Below are 13,197 nucleotides of genomic sequence, written 5' to 3'. Positions count from 1 at the left end.
ACTCTATTGCTCACTAAGGGGGAGAAATGCTCTCAAGACTCAAGGGAAGGCTTGGGAGAGAGGTGTGGAGAAATGAGAAAGTGAGGAAGGTATTTATAGGCTTCAAGAGGGGAGGGAGATGTTGGCCTTGGATGAGGATGAGGCTTTGGATTGGTGGAGGTGGGAGGTTGAGTGATGAGTGAAGTTTTCAGCTTTGTGTCATGCTTGGTCAGCTGAATAGCGCCCTATATTTTCATGATTTCTTCATGGTCAGGTGTAAGAGTGTGTCTATAGGTGCAGGGGCTGTATTGGTGTAGAAAATGAAACCAAAAGAATCAAAAGAGAAAAACACCTAGGTGCCGATAGGTTGTGATTTGGGCATTGGCATGACTTTGCTTCTATTGACATGTGTTGAGTCAAAATTAAACTTCTAAATTAGTCTAAGAATAATTCAAATCAATAATAAAATTAATAAATTTCAGATAAAAAAATGTGGGAAATAATTTGAAGAAAAACTAAGTTTAAAACATGGTTTAGAGGTCACTAATCATGTGTAAGTTGATTAATGCCCTTAACTCAACTTAGAAGCTTAATTATGATCAAGTGGGACCCTAAGGGACATGTGGCACTTCTTGGGCTTGAGGGAAGGAATAGTATGGTGTATGTGAACTTCTATTATGAGGTTAAAAATGAAAGACAAGGCTTTTGTGGGTTGGGCTTGTTGGGCCATTTGTGTAAGACTTGGATGTGGGCTTGGTTGTGGGTTATTGAATGAACCTTATGTCTAGATTTGAAGGCTCACCTAAGGCCTCAAAGGCCTACGATGTTTGGGTCCAAATGACAAATCTTTCTAAGGTTGGGCGAAGGTATTCACTCTCACTATGTTAGGCCCAATGACTTTATACCCATCACAGAAGGGGCCAAATTTCTAAGGTTCTTCAAGAAATGTCTATATTCTTATAAGTCTAGGGCTTATGGTACCTATTCTTAGTCCATCTCATTCTTAGTGAATTAGGACCCTAAAGTCTTATATCCATCATGTAGCGCATAAAGTCTTACTTCTCCCATGTTAGGCCTAAGGTCTTTGCATCTATCCTTAGCCTTTATACCCAAAAATCTTGGGCCCTTAGTAAACCACTCTTTGGGTCTTTTCCAATTTCATCAAATATTTAACCCAAATTACTTAATCCATTAATGTGGCAACCCTCAAATATGCCATCTGTTATTCTTTTATGGGCTCTTGGCTTCTTATCTTCAAAATTAATAAAGCACTAAAATCTTCTAAAAATACTAACTAAATTGATAATATAAGCTCATTTGCCAACTCAAACTCCAAAGATTTCATTTCTTCAAAAATCACAATCTTATACTGGCTAGAATCATGGGTGCTAAGGCCAAGTCCTAAGGGGCTTTTTAGGTGAACTGTTACAAAAATCAACCCATGTAAGACAATATAATGGGTTTTTATGAAAACAATATAATCAAGCTCAAGGTAAAGTACATATCTAACTTAATATTCACTTGACATAAGCCCAACTCAAAACACAACTTCAATTAAAGACCAAGCACACCCCTATTTAAAACACAAAACCAATTTAAAACCAAGCCCACGAAAATACTAGTCAAATAACACTATGCCATAGCTTCCATAGTAAAGGCCGAAATGTAATTAAACTTACACTTACATTAGGGCTATTGATGTACAAAAACTAATTTTTAACTTTTAGAGTAAGACACACGAGAGATGAGAGATTTGGGTGGCAGAGACTTACACAAGGAGATAGAGGACACCATGGAAGAAAGAAGGGACAACGTGGGTGGTAGGATGGAGATCAACGACGGCAACTGTAACAGCCCGCTAGAAATTCATTGGCGGAATTTCTATTGACTTTAGGAATCTCGTGAAAATCCCATAAGTTTTTACGAATCGACCTATTGCATAGGTTTTAGTCTGACAACATAGTCAGTGTTATCACTCACTATGCTGCTAGAAATATGAGTTTTATTTATTTGAGGTGGTTAGAAGTGTCAGAATGCATTATGGTCTACGCCATTACACTCAGTGGATTATTTAGGATTTTATGGCACAATATCCTATTTTCATAATTCCGGACGAAACGTCTGTTGGAAATTGTGAAATTATTTTTAGGGGCACTTCGAGGTTAAATTTCGGTAAAAGATTTTCACTAAAGGTTAATATGAATATTTAGGAATTTTTAGTACTAAGTTTATGATTCACTTTTTCGAAGTGAATAGTAACCTCGATAAGCGCACCAATTGCAGTGTTTCGAAATCACAGTGTGGAATGTCCAAATTGGATTAGAGAAGTTTTATTTGGACACTTGGCAAGATCTTAGCCACACTTAGTGAATAATATTAGACACTTGGCACCATGAGGGATGTTTGTTGGATTTGAAGGAATCAAGGTGTGAGATTATGCCACTTAAGCAAAACCTTGTTTCATCTGCTCAACCAAATTGTGTCAGACCAAAGAGGTTTTCAATCCTAGTGAAACCCTAAATGGTGGGAATCCAATTGAAAGCCCAAAAGCTTTGTTGAAATCGAAACCCTAAACGGTTTCCCCAAAACCCTAAAGTTGGCCTCTAAACCCTTTCTAATCCGATTTCTAGTATTGTGTTTAATCACTTGATTAAATCACTTCCACATGCTATTAATCCTTCAAATTTGTGTTAGAACATCATTATCCAACCTTGTTAACCTTGAAAAATTGATTGGACCAAGTGATATTGGATTTGGGCTTGATAGCAACCCAAACCCTCTTTAAACCCCAAATTTTAGGCCCATTCGGTTTAGGCCCTTTAAGGCCCACGAATTTGGTCACCATAGGATTGCTTCATGGCTAAGTTTTGTACCCCCACTTGGCTGGCCAGATCTGTACAAGAAGGTCCTAGAAGGTTCTAGAAAGACAAAGCAAAAGGGCCACCTCACTCTTTCACTCTCACACTCCACCTTGAGAAAAGATCTTGGTCTGATTTTTATGAGAAGAAAAGGCCAACACTCAACCATTCATTCAGTCCTATCACTTTACATAGCTTGTGTAAGAAGCTCTTCAGTCCACTTCCCACGAAAAGCAGCTCTCCTTTACACTTTTCCTTCATAGAACACAAAAGACACTCTCGGACAGTTTTTCATACCTCTTTTGAACGCCTATTTCGAAGATTTTGTAAGTGTTTTCTCGCCAATATTCCTTCATAAAATTTCTTTCTTTTGGAGTCTAGTTTACGTGGATAACTTATTCGTTCCATTTGGAGATCATTTGATTGGTCAAAAGTTGTTTAGACCCCGGAAAGGTCATTCTGGGCGATAAACTGGAGAGTGTGTTATATTTTGGAGTTTTTGACCAAGCTAATGAATAGATCTTGGTCCGAAATTTTTATGGAGTACTGTTAACATGTGTATATGATTATTGGTTGAGGATTTGTCGCATGATTAAAAGTTTTGGTGAAATATTTTCTTAGGTCTAGAAACTTAGAAACTGGAAGAGGAAAAACAGTTTCTGTTTTGAGAAAGTTTAAATCTTTTATGGTTTAATCTTATTCCAATGGCTTTGATATTTTTATTGGAAGATCCTAAGCATCTTATATACATGTTAGAATGTTATTTTGAAGATATTTGAAGTTAGTTTCGAACATATGAAATTTTATGCAAGGAGATATTCGGTTAGGCCAAAGTGATGATGTTCTTGGCTAAATTTATGTTTTGGTTGATGTTTACCCATGTGATCTTGAGTTTGAAGCTTGGATCTGTTTTAGGACACCTTTTTGAACCATGTGATGTTTTGGTTTGAAGATCACTTCTTTATAAGTCATGGATCAAGAGGTTGATCAAAACAAGTTAGAAACAAAATTCTGTTTTGAACTTTGAAGAGAAACCAAAAAGTTTCAAGTATGGTTTTAGTGATTTTGATGACTTTTGTTCATGATTCAAAACATGATTGTTCTTAAGAATATGTTATGAGTGTGGTAGAAGAAAAATTTTGGTTTAATCATGAGTTTTGAGATTTGAAAGAATTACAACAAAAAGCAAAGGAAATAGCCTTGTAAGCTTCGGCCATATAGAGTTTTGATGATTGTGTTTAGTTTTAAATTTTTCTGAATTGATTTTTGAGCTTAGGACAAAATTTACATAAGGTATGTAAATTTTGGTGATTTATGGAGTTAGGATGCAAAATCCTTATGTTAGGGGTAAAATGGTCATTTTCCCACATGTAGAGGGTAAAATGGTAATTTTACTCTAAGTTGATATTTTTCCATATTCCTAATTGTCAGTGATTAAGTTCTAATTTTTAGAAATCACTACTTTCAGTTTCCCGTGATCGCACTTGAGTTTTGCCTCGAAGCGCGAAGATCGAGGTAAGTTAGCTTTTAACTTACTATCAATTTAATGTGTATGTGTGATAAGTAAGGGAACTAAATTGTATGTATGCATGTTATCATATGTGCCATGCCAAGTCATTACATATTTATCTGTTACACAGAATTTATTCTGTCATGAATTATTCATCTGTTACACAAGATATTCTGTCACGTATTGCTATACATGCTATACATTGCAAGTATGTCATGTTAAGTTAAGTATGCCATCTGTTACATGTATTTCTTGTCATGTAATATTCATTGTCACATGTTACGCCACGTTAAGAAATGTTGTCTGTTATATGGTATGCCATGTTACGAAATGTTGCATGTTACATGTATGACATGTTATGAAATGTTCTCTGTTACATTTATGTCTCGAAGTATGTCATGTCTGTCGTCCTACGTTCATGTCACGTTATGTTACGTCAAGATTTCTGTCTTTTATGTCACGTTCATGTTACGTCACGTTACGAAATGTCATGTCTGCCAGTTAAGTCATTCATGTCAATCACGACCCTAAGCGCTAGGATGGGGTAATATCCTAGTGGAACTCCTTTGTTCACGCTGGAGTGTCTAAATAGGTGTGAAATTCCCTGGGTTGACGAAGTACAGTCAACAGGTTGCGAATGGGGCCTAATTAGCTGGTCACCGGAGCGCGCCAGGCACTAACGCCGATGGTGCCACACATTATGTTATGTGTGTCCACAGCAAGTGTGGCACAAACAGATAAGTCATGGGGCCACAACAACTGTGGAGCATGAAGTATGGGGCCACAACAACTGTGGAGCATACACTACGTGAGACACAGCAATTGTGACACGTAGAATACGTGGGGCCACAACAACTGTGGAGTACGTATTAACGCACTCACAGCTGGTATAGAAACCTGTGATGTGATGCGGTAATCGGCAGGGACACACGGCTCAAGGGGACCTGTGTAGCACCCATATGGTCATGTTAATGATTAAGACTATTGAATAAGATTCCAAGTTCAAGTCATGTTTCACGTTATGTTACGTTCAAGTTTATGTTCACGCAATCATGGTAATCCCATGAGACAAGAATATGTTTCAAGTTTATGTTATGTTATGTTCACGTTTACGTTATGTTCCAAGTTCATGTTATGTTATGTTCACGTTTACGTTATGTTCCAAGTTCACATTTATGTTATGTCATGCTCAAGTTCAAGTTCAAATTATGCATGTTCACGTTCATGCTATGTTTCAAGTCCATGTTATGTTCCAAGCTCACATTCATGTTATGTTTCAAGTCACGTTCATGCTAAGCTTCAATTTCAGTTTAAGTTATGCCAGTTATGTTATGTTGTATGTCAAGTTATGCTATGATTACTTATGATTTGATTATGCATTCATGCTTTTACTGCCATGCATGCATCATTAACCTGTGTGGAAGTTTCCTGTTAACTTGCTGAGATTTGTAATCAAATCTCACTGTGGTAGTCCCAACTACCATTCCCCCGAATGGTAGATCTTTTACAGGATCTGAAGGAGAATCGGGAATCGACCAACTGGAAACGGTCACCTAAGCGACGATGCGATGTAGGTGTTCGTACAGTAGTTACCTCAGATTACTACTTGTATTTGTGGAGTTCAATCTCCATCACTCTTTTGATCACAACCTTTTCGGACTAGTGTTGTGATATCAGTTTTTGAGTATGTCATTATGTATGAAGAATGTTTTAAGTATTTGGGATATTTCAGTTTGGTGCATAGTATTGCTGAAGAAAAAAAAAAATTATCCGCTGCGAATATTGCATAATGCTAGATGCATGTTAGGAATATTGCATCTTATATGTCATGAACGGGGGCAGGTAACCTTGTGTTGCATGTCTCGACGCTTCAAATGTCCGTCCGATCCCAAGTGGAATTTGGGGGCGTCACAGCAACAAACTTTGAGAAGAAGAATGGTGAGACGCCGAGAGAGGAGGATGGAGCTGGTGGCTAGCCTATATTCATGGTGGTGTGGCCAGAGTTTGACGATGGCGAAATGAGATGGACTTAAGTCCAATGGCGGCAACAACATGTTGGGTGAAACTTGGGCCATCCATGGAGGAAGTTGGCCGTGCATGGAACCGACTTTTGTGGTTGGCTCCCTTCATGAGTGGGCTCGATACCATCAGTTTGGGTCTTTTGTGGAGTTGGCTTACAGTGAAGGCCACCGAGGATTTTGTAGCGTGGTGTAGCAGAGGACATGTGATAGTGGGTTTGGGAGGTCGGGTGTTATTGACGACGACAAAAGCTGTTGAGAGACTACGAGGAAATTTAAGTGCAACCGATCTAAGTTAGCTGAACTGTGATCTTGTTGTGGTGCCCCTAGCCCCCGCTTGGGATTTGACGGAATACTGAAGCGCCGCGATATGCATCACAAGGTTCCATACCCCTTGTACATGACACATAAAATGTAATGCACCTAATGATAACTAGCAGTATGCAATATATCGCAACAGAAAGTCAAGTTAAGTTAGATAGTGGAACAATAGTCATGATACCAAAGAACATAAAATCCCAATAATTCATGTACCATAAGAGTCATCAAAAGTAGTTGAGAGTTTTTAAAAGAACTCCCAAAACACAAGACCAAAACATCCAATCATCAAAAGAGGGTCATTTCCCAAAAGTGGAATGAGTTAGAACCAAGGTCCCATCCTCAAGCAAACTTAAGAACACTCCCCTAGACATTCGGGGGTCTATATGGAATCCCAACTCCGTGGAAACTTCCTTGGCTTCTACTGCGAAGTTCTTGGCTTGCTCCAAATATCTTGACACAAAATTCATATCGTGCTTAAATCTTAACATCCTTTGAGGATCCAAATATGAAACTCCAACATTGGACTCATTGAGATTTGCCAAAATCTTTTTGAGTCATTGAGCCAAAACCTTAAGCAATTATAGGGTGGATTGATGACGATCCTCCACTGTGAACTCATCCTCAATTATCTCATAGATCTCGTCCATATCAAGGGTCTTGCATACATGTCACAACTTCTACCATTCCGAGTAGGGGAATGATAGTGGAAAATACAACAGTGAGATTTCAAGAAATCTCAGTAAGAAAACAAATAACATGTAACATATATTGTGAACATATGAAAGCAAACTTAACAAAGAATGCATGGACATGAGACTTTACTTATGCATTTAACCTTTCAAAAAAGACATCGTGTAAAACATAACTTTCATAACATTTTCATTCATAAAACATTATTTCTTCATTTCATACTTATTCATATAACATAGCTTTGAGCTCAAGGCCTTTCTTAATTTTAACATATAATTGGATACCTTACAGCTCCTCTATGCACTGTTTGTTCCCCGTTAGTTACCGCATCAACCATTAGTCACTTTGACCAAGGTGAATAAGTCTTACTTATAACTTTCATATTATAGCAGCTTGCATTTCGCCTTCACTGTAGGGCACCTACTAGCTTTAGTTGCGATCCTGCTTCAGTATCCTTTTCTTTTAGGATTTAGATCCATCAACAGTACTTCGCCAACCCAAGGGTGATCGCTCTATTTTAAACAATCCCGAGAGGAAAGAGGAGTTCCATTATGACATTCCCCTATCCTAGCCTTTAGGGTCGTGATAAAAACTTTAAAAGACTCTTTTTCTTTCAAACGATTTTCACAATCCCAATGCATGTGACATGACAATGAAACCTAGAACTTTCATGAGACACATGCAAATGCCGAATGCTTCATCATGATCATATAACATTCAAACATGCAATTCCAATACATTTCACATTACAACTTGAAAATACTAGAACATGCGAACATGTTCTTTAATAAAAAGTCTAAGGCATTGAACATCAATAAAAAAATAAATATTCAATACTTTCCACGTAATGGCCGAAACATACAAACCCTAGCACATCCAAGAATCATTCTTAGCTGATGAAACTTAAAACACCACTTGATCATACCTCATCCATATTAATAACTGTAACCTTTAAGTTGACAACATGCATTCCAATCAACTTTTTCATGAACTGAGAATCTTTTTATGTGTTAAACAAAAATTTGACAATGAATACTCATGGGTGGCTAAAACAATCTAGTAATCATAGACAACATTTTTTAAACTTAGTCCCATACAAGATTCGGGCAACAACAAACAATCATATAGAAAACAAACATTGTGCAATCCGAACCCTAACATGGTTTCTTATTCCATTTTCATAACATGAATACATTCCGAAGGTCATTCTATTCATACATTAGATAATCATGCTATAAAGAGATTATATCACATGGAGGAAACATTAATATCATAAACAATTGCATAAAACTATGCAACCAAGTTCACATGACATATACATAAAATATCCAAGTATAAGTTAGAAGTGTACTTACAAAAATACATAATATATAGCAAGCAAGCTGAAAATACATTTAACACTCATTGGGTTCATCATTCAAGAAAACCCATGTGATTAAGTGGTTTGCCCTTGACATGTTTTTCCAAGAAAGGACTCCAAACATTCAGACCTTCCTCCCTTGAGTCCGAAACTTATCTACATCAAAACCCTAGCTCATAGAAACACTAGTGTCATGGCCTTTATCCTAAAAAATAGCATGCTTGTTGCATCGATCTTCCTTGAAGAAAATCCTAATCTAACCATGTGCATAAAAACATAGGTTCATATTGAAAAACCTTTCAAAACAAGAGCTAACTCCTTCTAGCTCAAATGTGTGTGTATGAGCATTAGTTGTAGATGAACTCACTAAAAACTGAAACTTCATTTCCTTGAAACCGTGCGTATGTGTGTGTTGGAAGAGTGATGTTGGCTTCATACATTCTATGATTCCCTTATAAGTATCTTCTTACTTTGCTTATCCTCCAAATTATGTTTGGATGAGAAGAAAATATTGTGGATAGTGTTTGGATGGCAAGCAAATGATAGAAAGTTAGAGAGAAAGTGATGGCCGAATACTTTAAGAGTAATTCACAAAATGACTAAAAGTCCTAGGGTTTCTGGCTCCTCTCCTTTTTATAGACACAAAAACTTCCTACACAAGCCAATGTTCCTTGCATGGATGCCAAGTGGCGTGTCGCCCTAAGGCCTCTTCCTCTAGCTCATCATTTGATTGTGTTGGAAATACAATAGGACCTTTTGGACAAGTGGTGCCTCCTTCCTCAAAACTGAAGCCTCTTTCCTCTTTTGCCCCTTCATTTCATATCTTGGTTCAATGGACCTTATGGCTAAAAGATCTTTTATTAAGCTCAAATCTTCCTCAATCTCTTACATGTGTGCCAAGTGGCATGTGAGGAGTATGTGTGTGTGTGCATGGGCTACCGAAAATCTCCTTTTTTCTCAAAGAAGATCTTCTTTCACCACATTTTTCCATGGATGACACATGGCAAAAAAAAGCAAACCTTCCTTCTCCATGGTTGCCGTGCAAGGCCTCTTGGCCTTCCCTAGGCTCCACTTTTCCATAATCTAATCATTCTCCTTCTAGAAACTCTCTCTCATAGTGACAAGTGTCACAAAGCTTCTTCCTACAAGTAATCCTCCATGCATGTGTGAAATATGGTAAGAAGAATAGTTGATCTTCTATGGTATGCGTGTAAGGCCATACCCTAGATCCTTCTCACCTCTTTTCCCTCATTTCCATCTAGATTTATCAAGTCCTAAACATAAGCTCTATTGGATGACAAGTGGCATGCAAGATCTTGAGTTGGGCGTGAGCCCTAGTTCCATTGGGCTTCAAACCCTAATTTTCTATGAAAACATAAACTCTCATGGGCAGTTGTTTAAAAAACATTACACAAAAAGCATAGAAAGTCTTGGTTGTCACACTCGTAGACTTCCCTTGAATGCAGTGATGGTTCTCTGCTGGACGTCGATGTGGCAACAGAAGGTGGTGGAGGTCCTTAGGCCTTATTGCCATGCATGGGGTTTAGAGGGAAATGGTAGTGCATGGATTGGGGTGCTATGGTTTTGATGGCAATTTACGACGGGAGAGAGGGAGTGCGACATGGGCTTGCTAAAATTAGATTCGGGTTTCATGTTTGTGGCTGATGCGGCATGCCTTGCTTGCTAAGGGTGGTTCATGGCTCTACTATGGTGGTCAGCACTTTTTGTAACACCCCTTCCCGTAGGCTAGAAGTGTCACAAAATTTTCAAAATTTAATGTGGCAAGAGATCTCATATTTAGTAACATGAAATTAGTATTTATTTTATAAAAAGATTTATCTCATAAAATGTCTTCCAAAAAATGAATGAACTGAATAAAATTTTTGTCATAAGAATAAATTTTATTCTAGGAAATATGAAATTAAATCAACTGCTCATTCTAATCCTGGCCTGCCTGCTTGTGTTTATCATCCTCACCTGGGTGGTTATAAATATGAAATAAACTAAAATGAGTCAAAGACTCAACAAGAAATCTATCACAACGTAACATAAAAAATATAGGATTTTTTATAAAACATTTCATGCTAAGAACTTAAATTCATGATTGTTCATGCTAACACTGATGCTATGCATGACTGATTTATCTGAATTAACTGAATGATTTGATTTAACTGACTAATTTGACTGGCCAACACACTTAACTCTATGTGCGAGGTTGTGCACAGGTCCCACGTTCCGCGGCCACAAGGGGAGCCGTTAATAGTATTCTGACATATTATGGTGGACCATACTTGAGTTCGTGGCTGAACTGCATTGGTACCATGCATATGAATGACCAACTGATTAAACTGATATGATCTTATCTTACATTTGAACTTAAGATATCTTACGTGTCTTATGTGACGTGTGTTGTATGACATAATATTCACATAATTTAATTTCTTAATTTGAATATGATGCAGATTGACATGATCGTATGCTATGCTAAATGACATGTTTGCATAATCATGACATACATGGTACGTAAAAAAGGCTTTCAAGAATTGGCTTTAATAATAATTTATCTAAACTAACATATGATGATCCTAATTAGTGATCAAATTGCTTACCTCGCATTACTACTCCCAGAATCTCACTTCGTATTAGGACTGTTCATCCAGGTTCTGGCTGGGAACCTAGGTAAACCCAGACCGAAACCCAGGTCAGACTCGGGCTGGAACCCAGATGAATCCGAGATTTTTAAAACCCAGATTCAAGCTTTCGGGTTGAAACAGGTTTTGCTTCTTCTTTTTTTTTTTTAAAAAAAAAAAAAAACCCAAGTTCCGGGTTTCGGGTTTAAAACGCGGTACCCAGATCGAATGTACACAGGTTTTGCAAGCAGGGTTATAACGGGCTGGAACTGGGAACTGGAATCCAGTTTTCCAGGTTCCGGACCGGTCCGGGCAAAAATTCGGCTCGGATGAACAGTCCAACTTCGTAGCTCCGTCACCTATACATTGTATTAAATGTCATTAAATCTATCTAGGAATAGCATGTCCTAATATCCTACTTAATTAAATTCATAACATAGAAAATAGGCAAATAAATATTCTGTTTAACACCGTAATCAATGAATCCTAATATTTTAAATTATTTAAATACTACTAACATATTATAATTTAGTAGAATACTTGGGCTATTTTAAATTCTAATAAAATAAGTTGTGAAAACTTCAATTCTTAAAATAGCTATTCTTTCCTATAATTAACATAATTATTAAATTTTTACAAGAAATCTAATAAATACTAATATTATTTAAATATTCTTAGCATAATTCTTTATTTAAATTTAAAACTTTAATAGCACAAATATATCCAAATCTATAATAATGACATTAAAGATTCATTTCAAACAATAAATTTAAGTGTTTAAAATAAAAGATTAAACACATACCATTTACTACTGAAATTAAATTGCAAAGTTAATAATAACTAATATAGTTTAAATTCCTTAATTATTTTTTATAACGAAAAATAAGATTTTTTTAAAATAGGATTTTTTGGCTAAACAAAATAAACTACGTCATAATTAATTCAAACCCAATAAAAGAGTCATCATCCCATCGTAAACACACTAGTTCAAAAAAAAGGCATTCTGCCATGCTTACATACCAAGGGCAGGAATGTAAAAGTATTTTAAGAAGGTCTTCAATATGCTTTATGTAAGTTGCTACATATAAATGGATTAAAGGGATTTTTTTTTTGTAATAATATGTAATTGTAGGCATTTTTGTGAAAATCTGAAAACCTTAAAGCATCCGTAACTTTGCAAGCGACAGACTTCCACTTAGGATTTGTGGCAGAGCTTACCTAAGGAGACAGAGAGCATTGTGGAAGAAAGATGGGACAACGTGGGTGGCCGAACAGAGGTCAACGATGGTAACTTCTGTGCATGGTGGCGAAGCTGCTAGCATAAAAGATGATTCCAGTGCAGTTAGAGGGAGAGAGAAATAGAGAAGATAAAGCGAAGGAGAGATTGGCTTGGGCTTGTCAAAAAGAGAGGGATGCCTTGCACGGTGGATCTAGGTGGCTAAACTGTTGTGGGGTTGATGTTTGGTAACGACTGGTGATTTTTGTGGCAACCCGAGAACTCTAACATCCTTTGGTGGTCTACGATGTTGTTTAAGCCTCTCGGTTTGAGCAAGTTCCGATGTACCACGTGCAGGTAGGGATGGAGAGGCCTACAGAGGAGATGGCGGCACCATCTGGTTGTTCTTGGTTTTGGGGTCTCACGGTGTGGTGTCTGTTGCATCTTTTCCTGGTATGGAGATGCTATATTTTTCACTAGGAAGAACAGGATGTGCCATGGTGGCTCACGTGGGTGGCAACGGTGGTTGGTAAACATCGACTTGCTCTGGATTGACAGTGGTAGAGCATTACACGATGACGCACATGAGTGTGTTGCCGTGACCACAAGAGAGGA

The sequence above is a fragment of the Juglans regia genome, chromosome 3, assembly GCF_001411555.2.
Source record: "Juglans regia cultivar Chandler chromosome 3, Walnut 2.0, whole genome shotgun sequence".
NCBI lineage: Eukaryota > Viridiplantae > Streptophyta > Magnoliopsida > Fagales > Juglandaceae > Juglans > Juglans regia.
The sequence above is the reverse complement of the archived record's forward strand: the minus strand, read 5'-3'. Positions refer to the sequence as shown.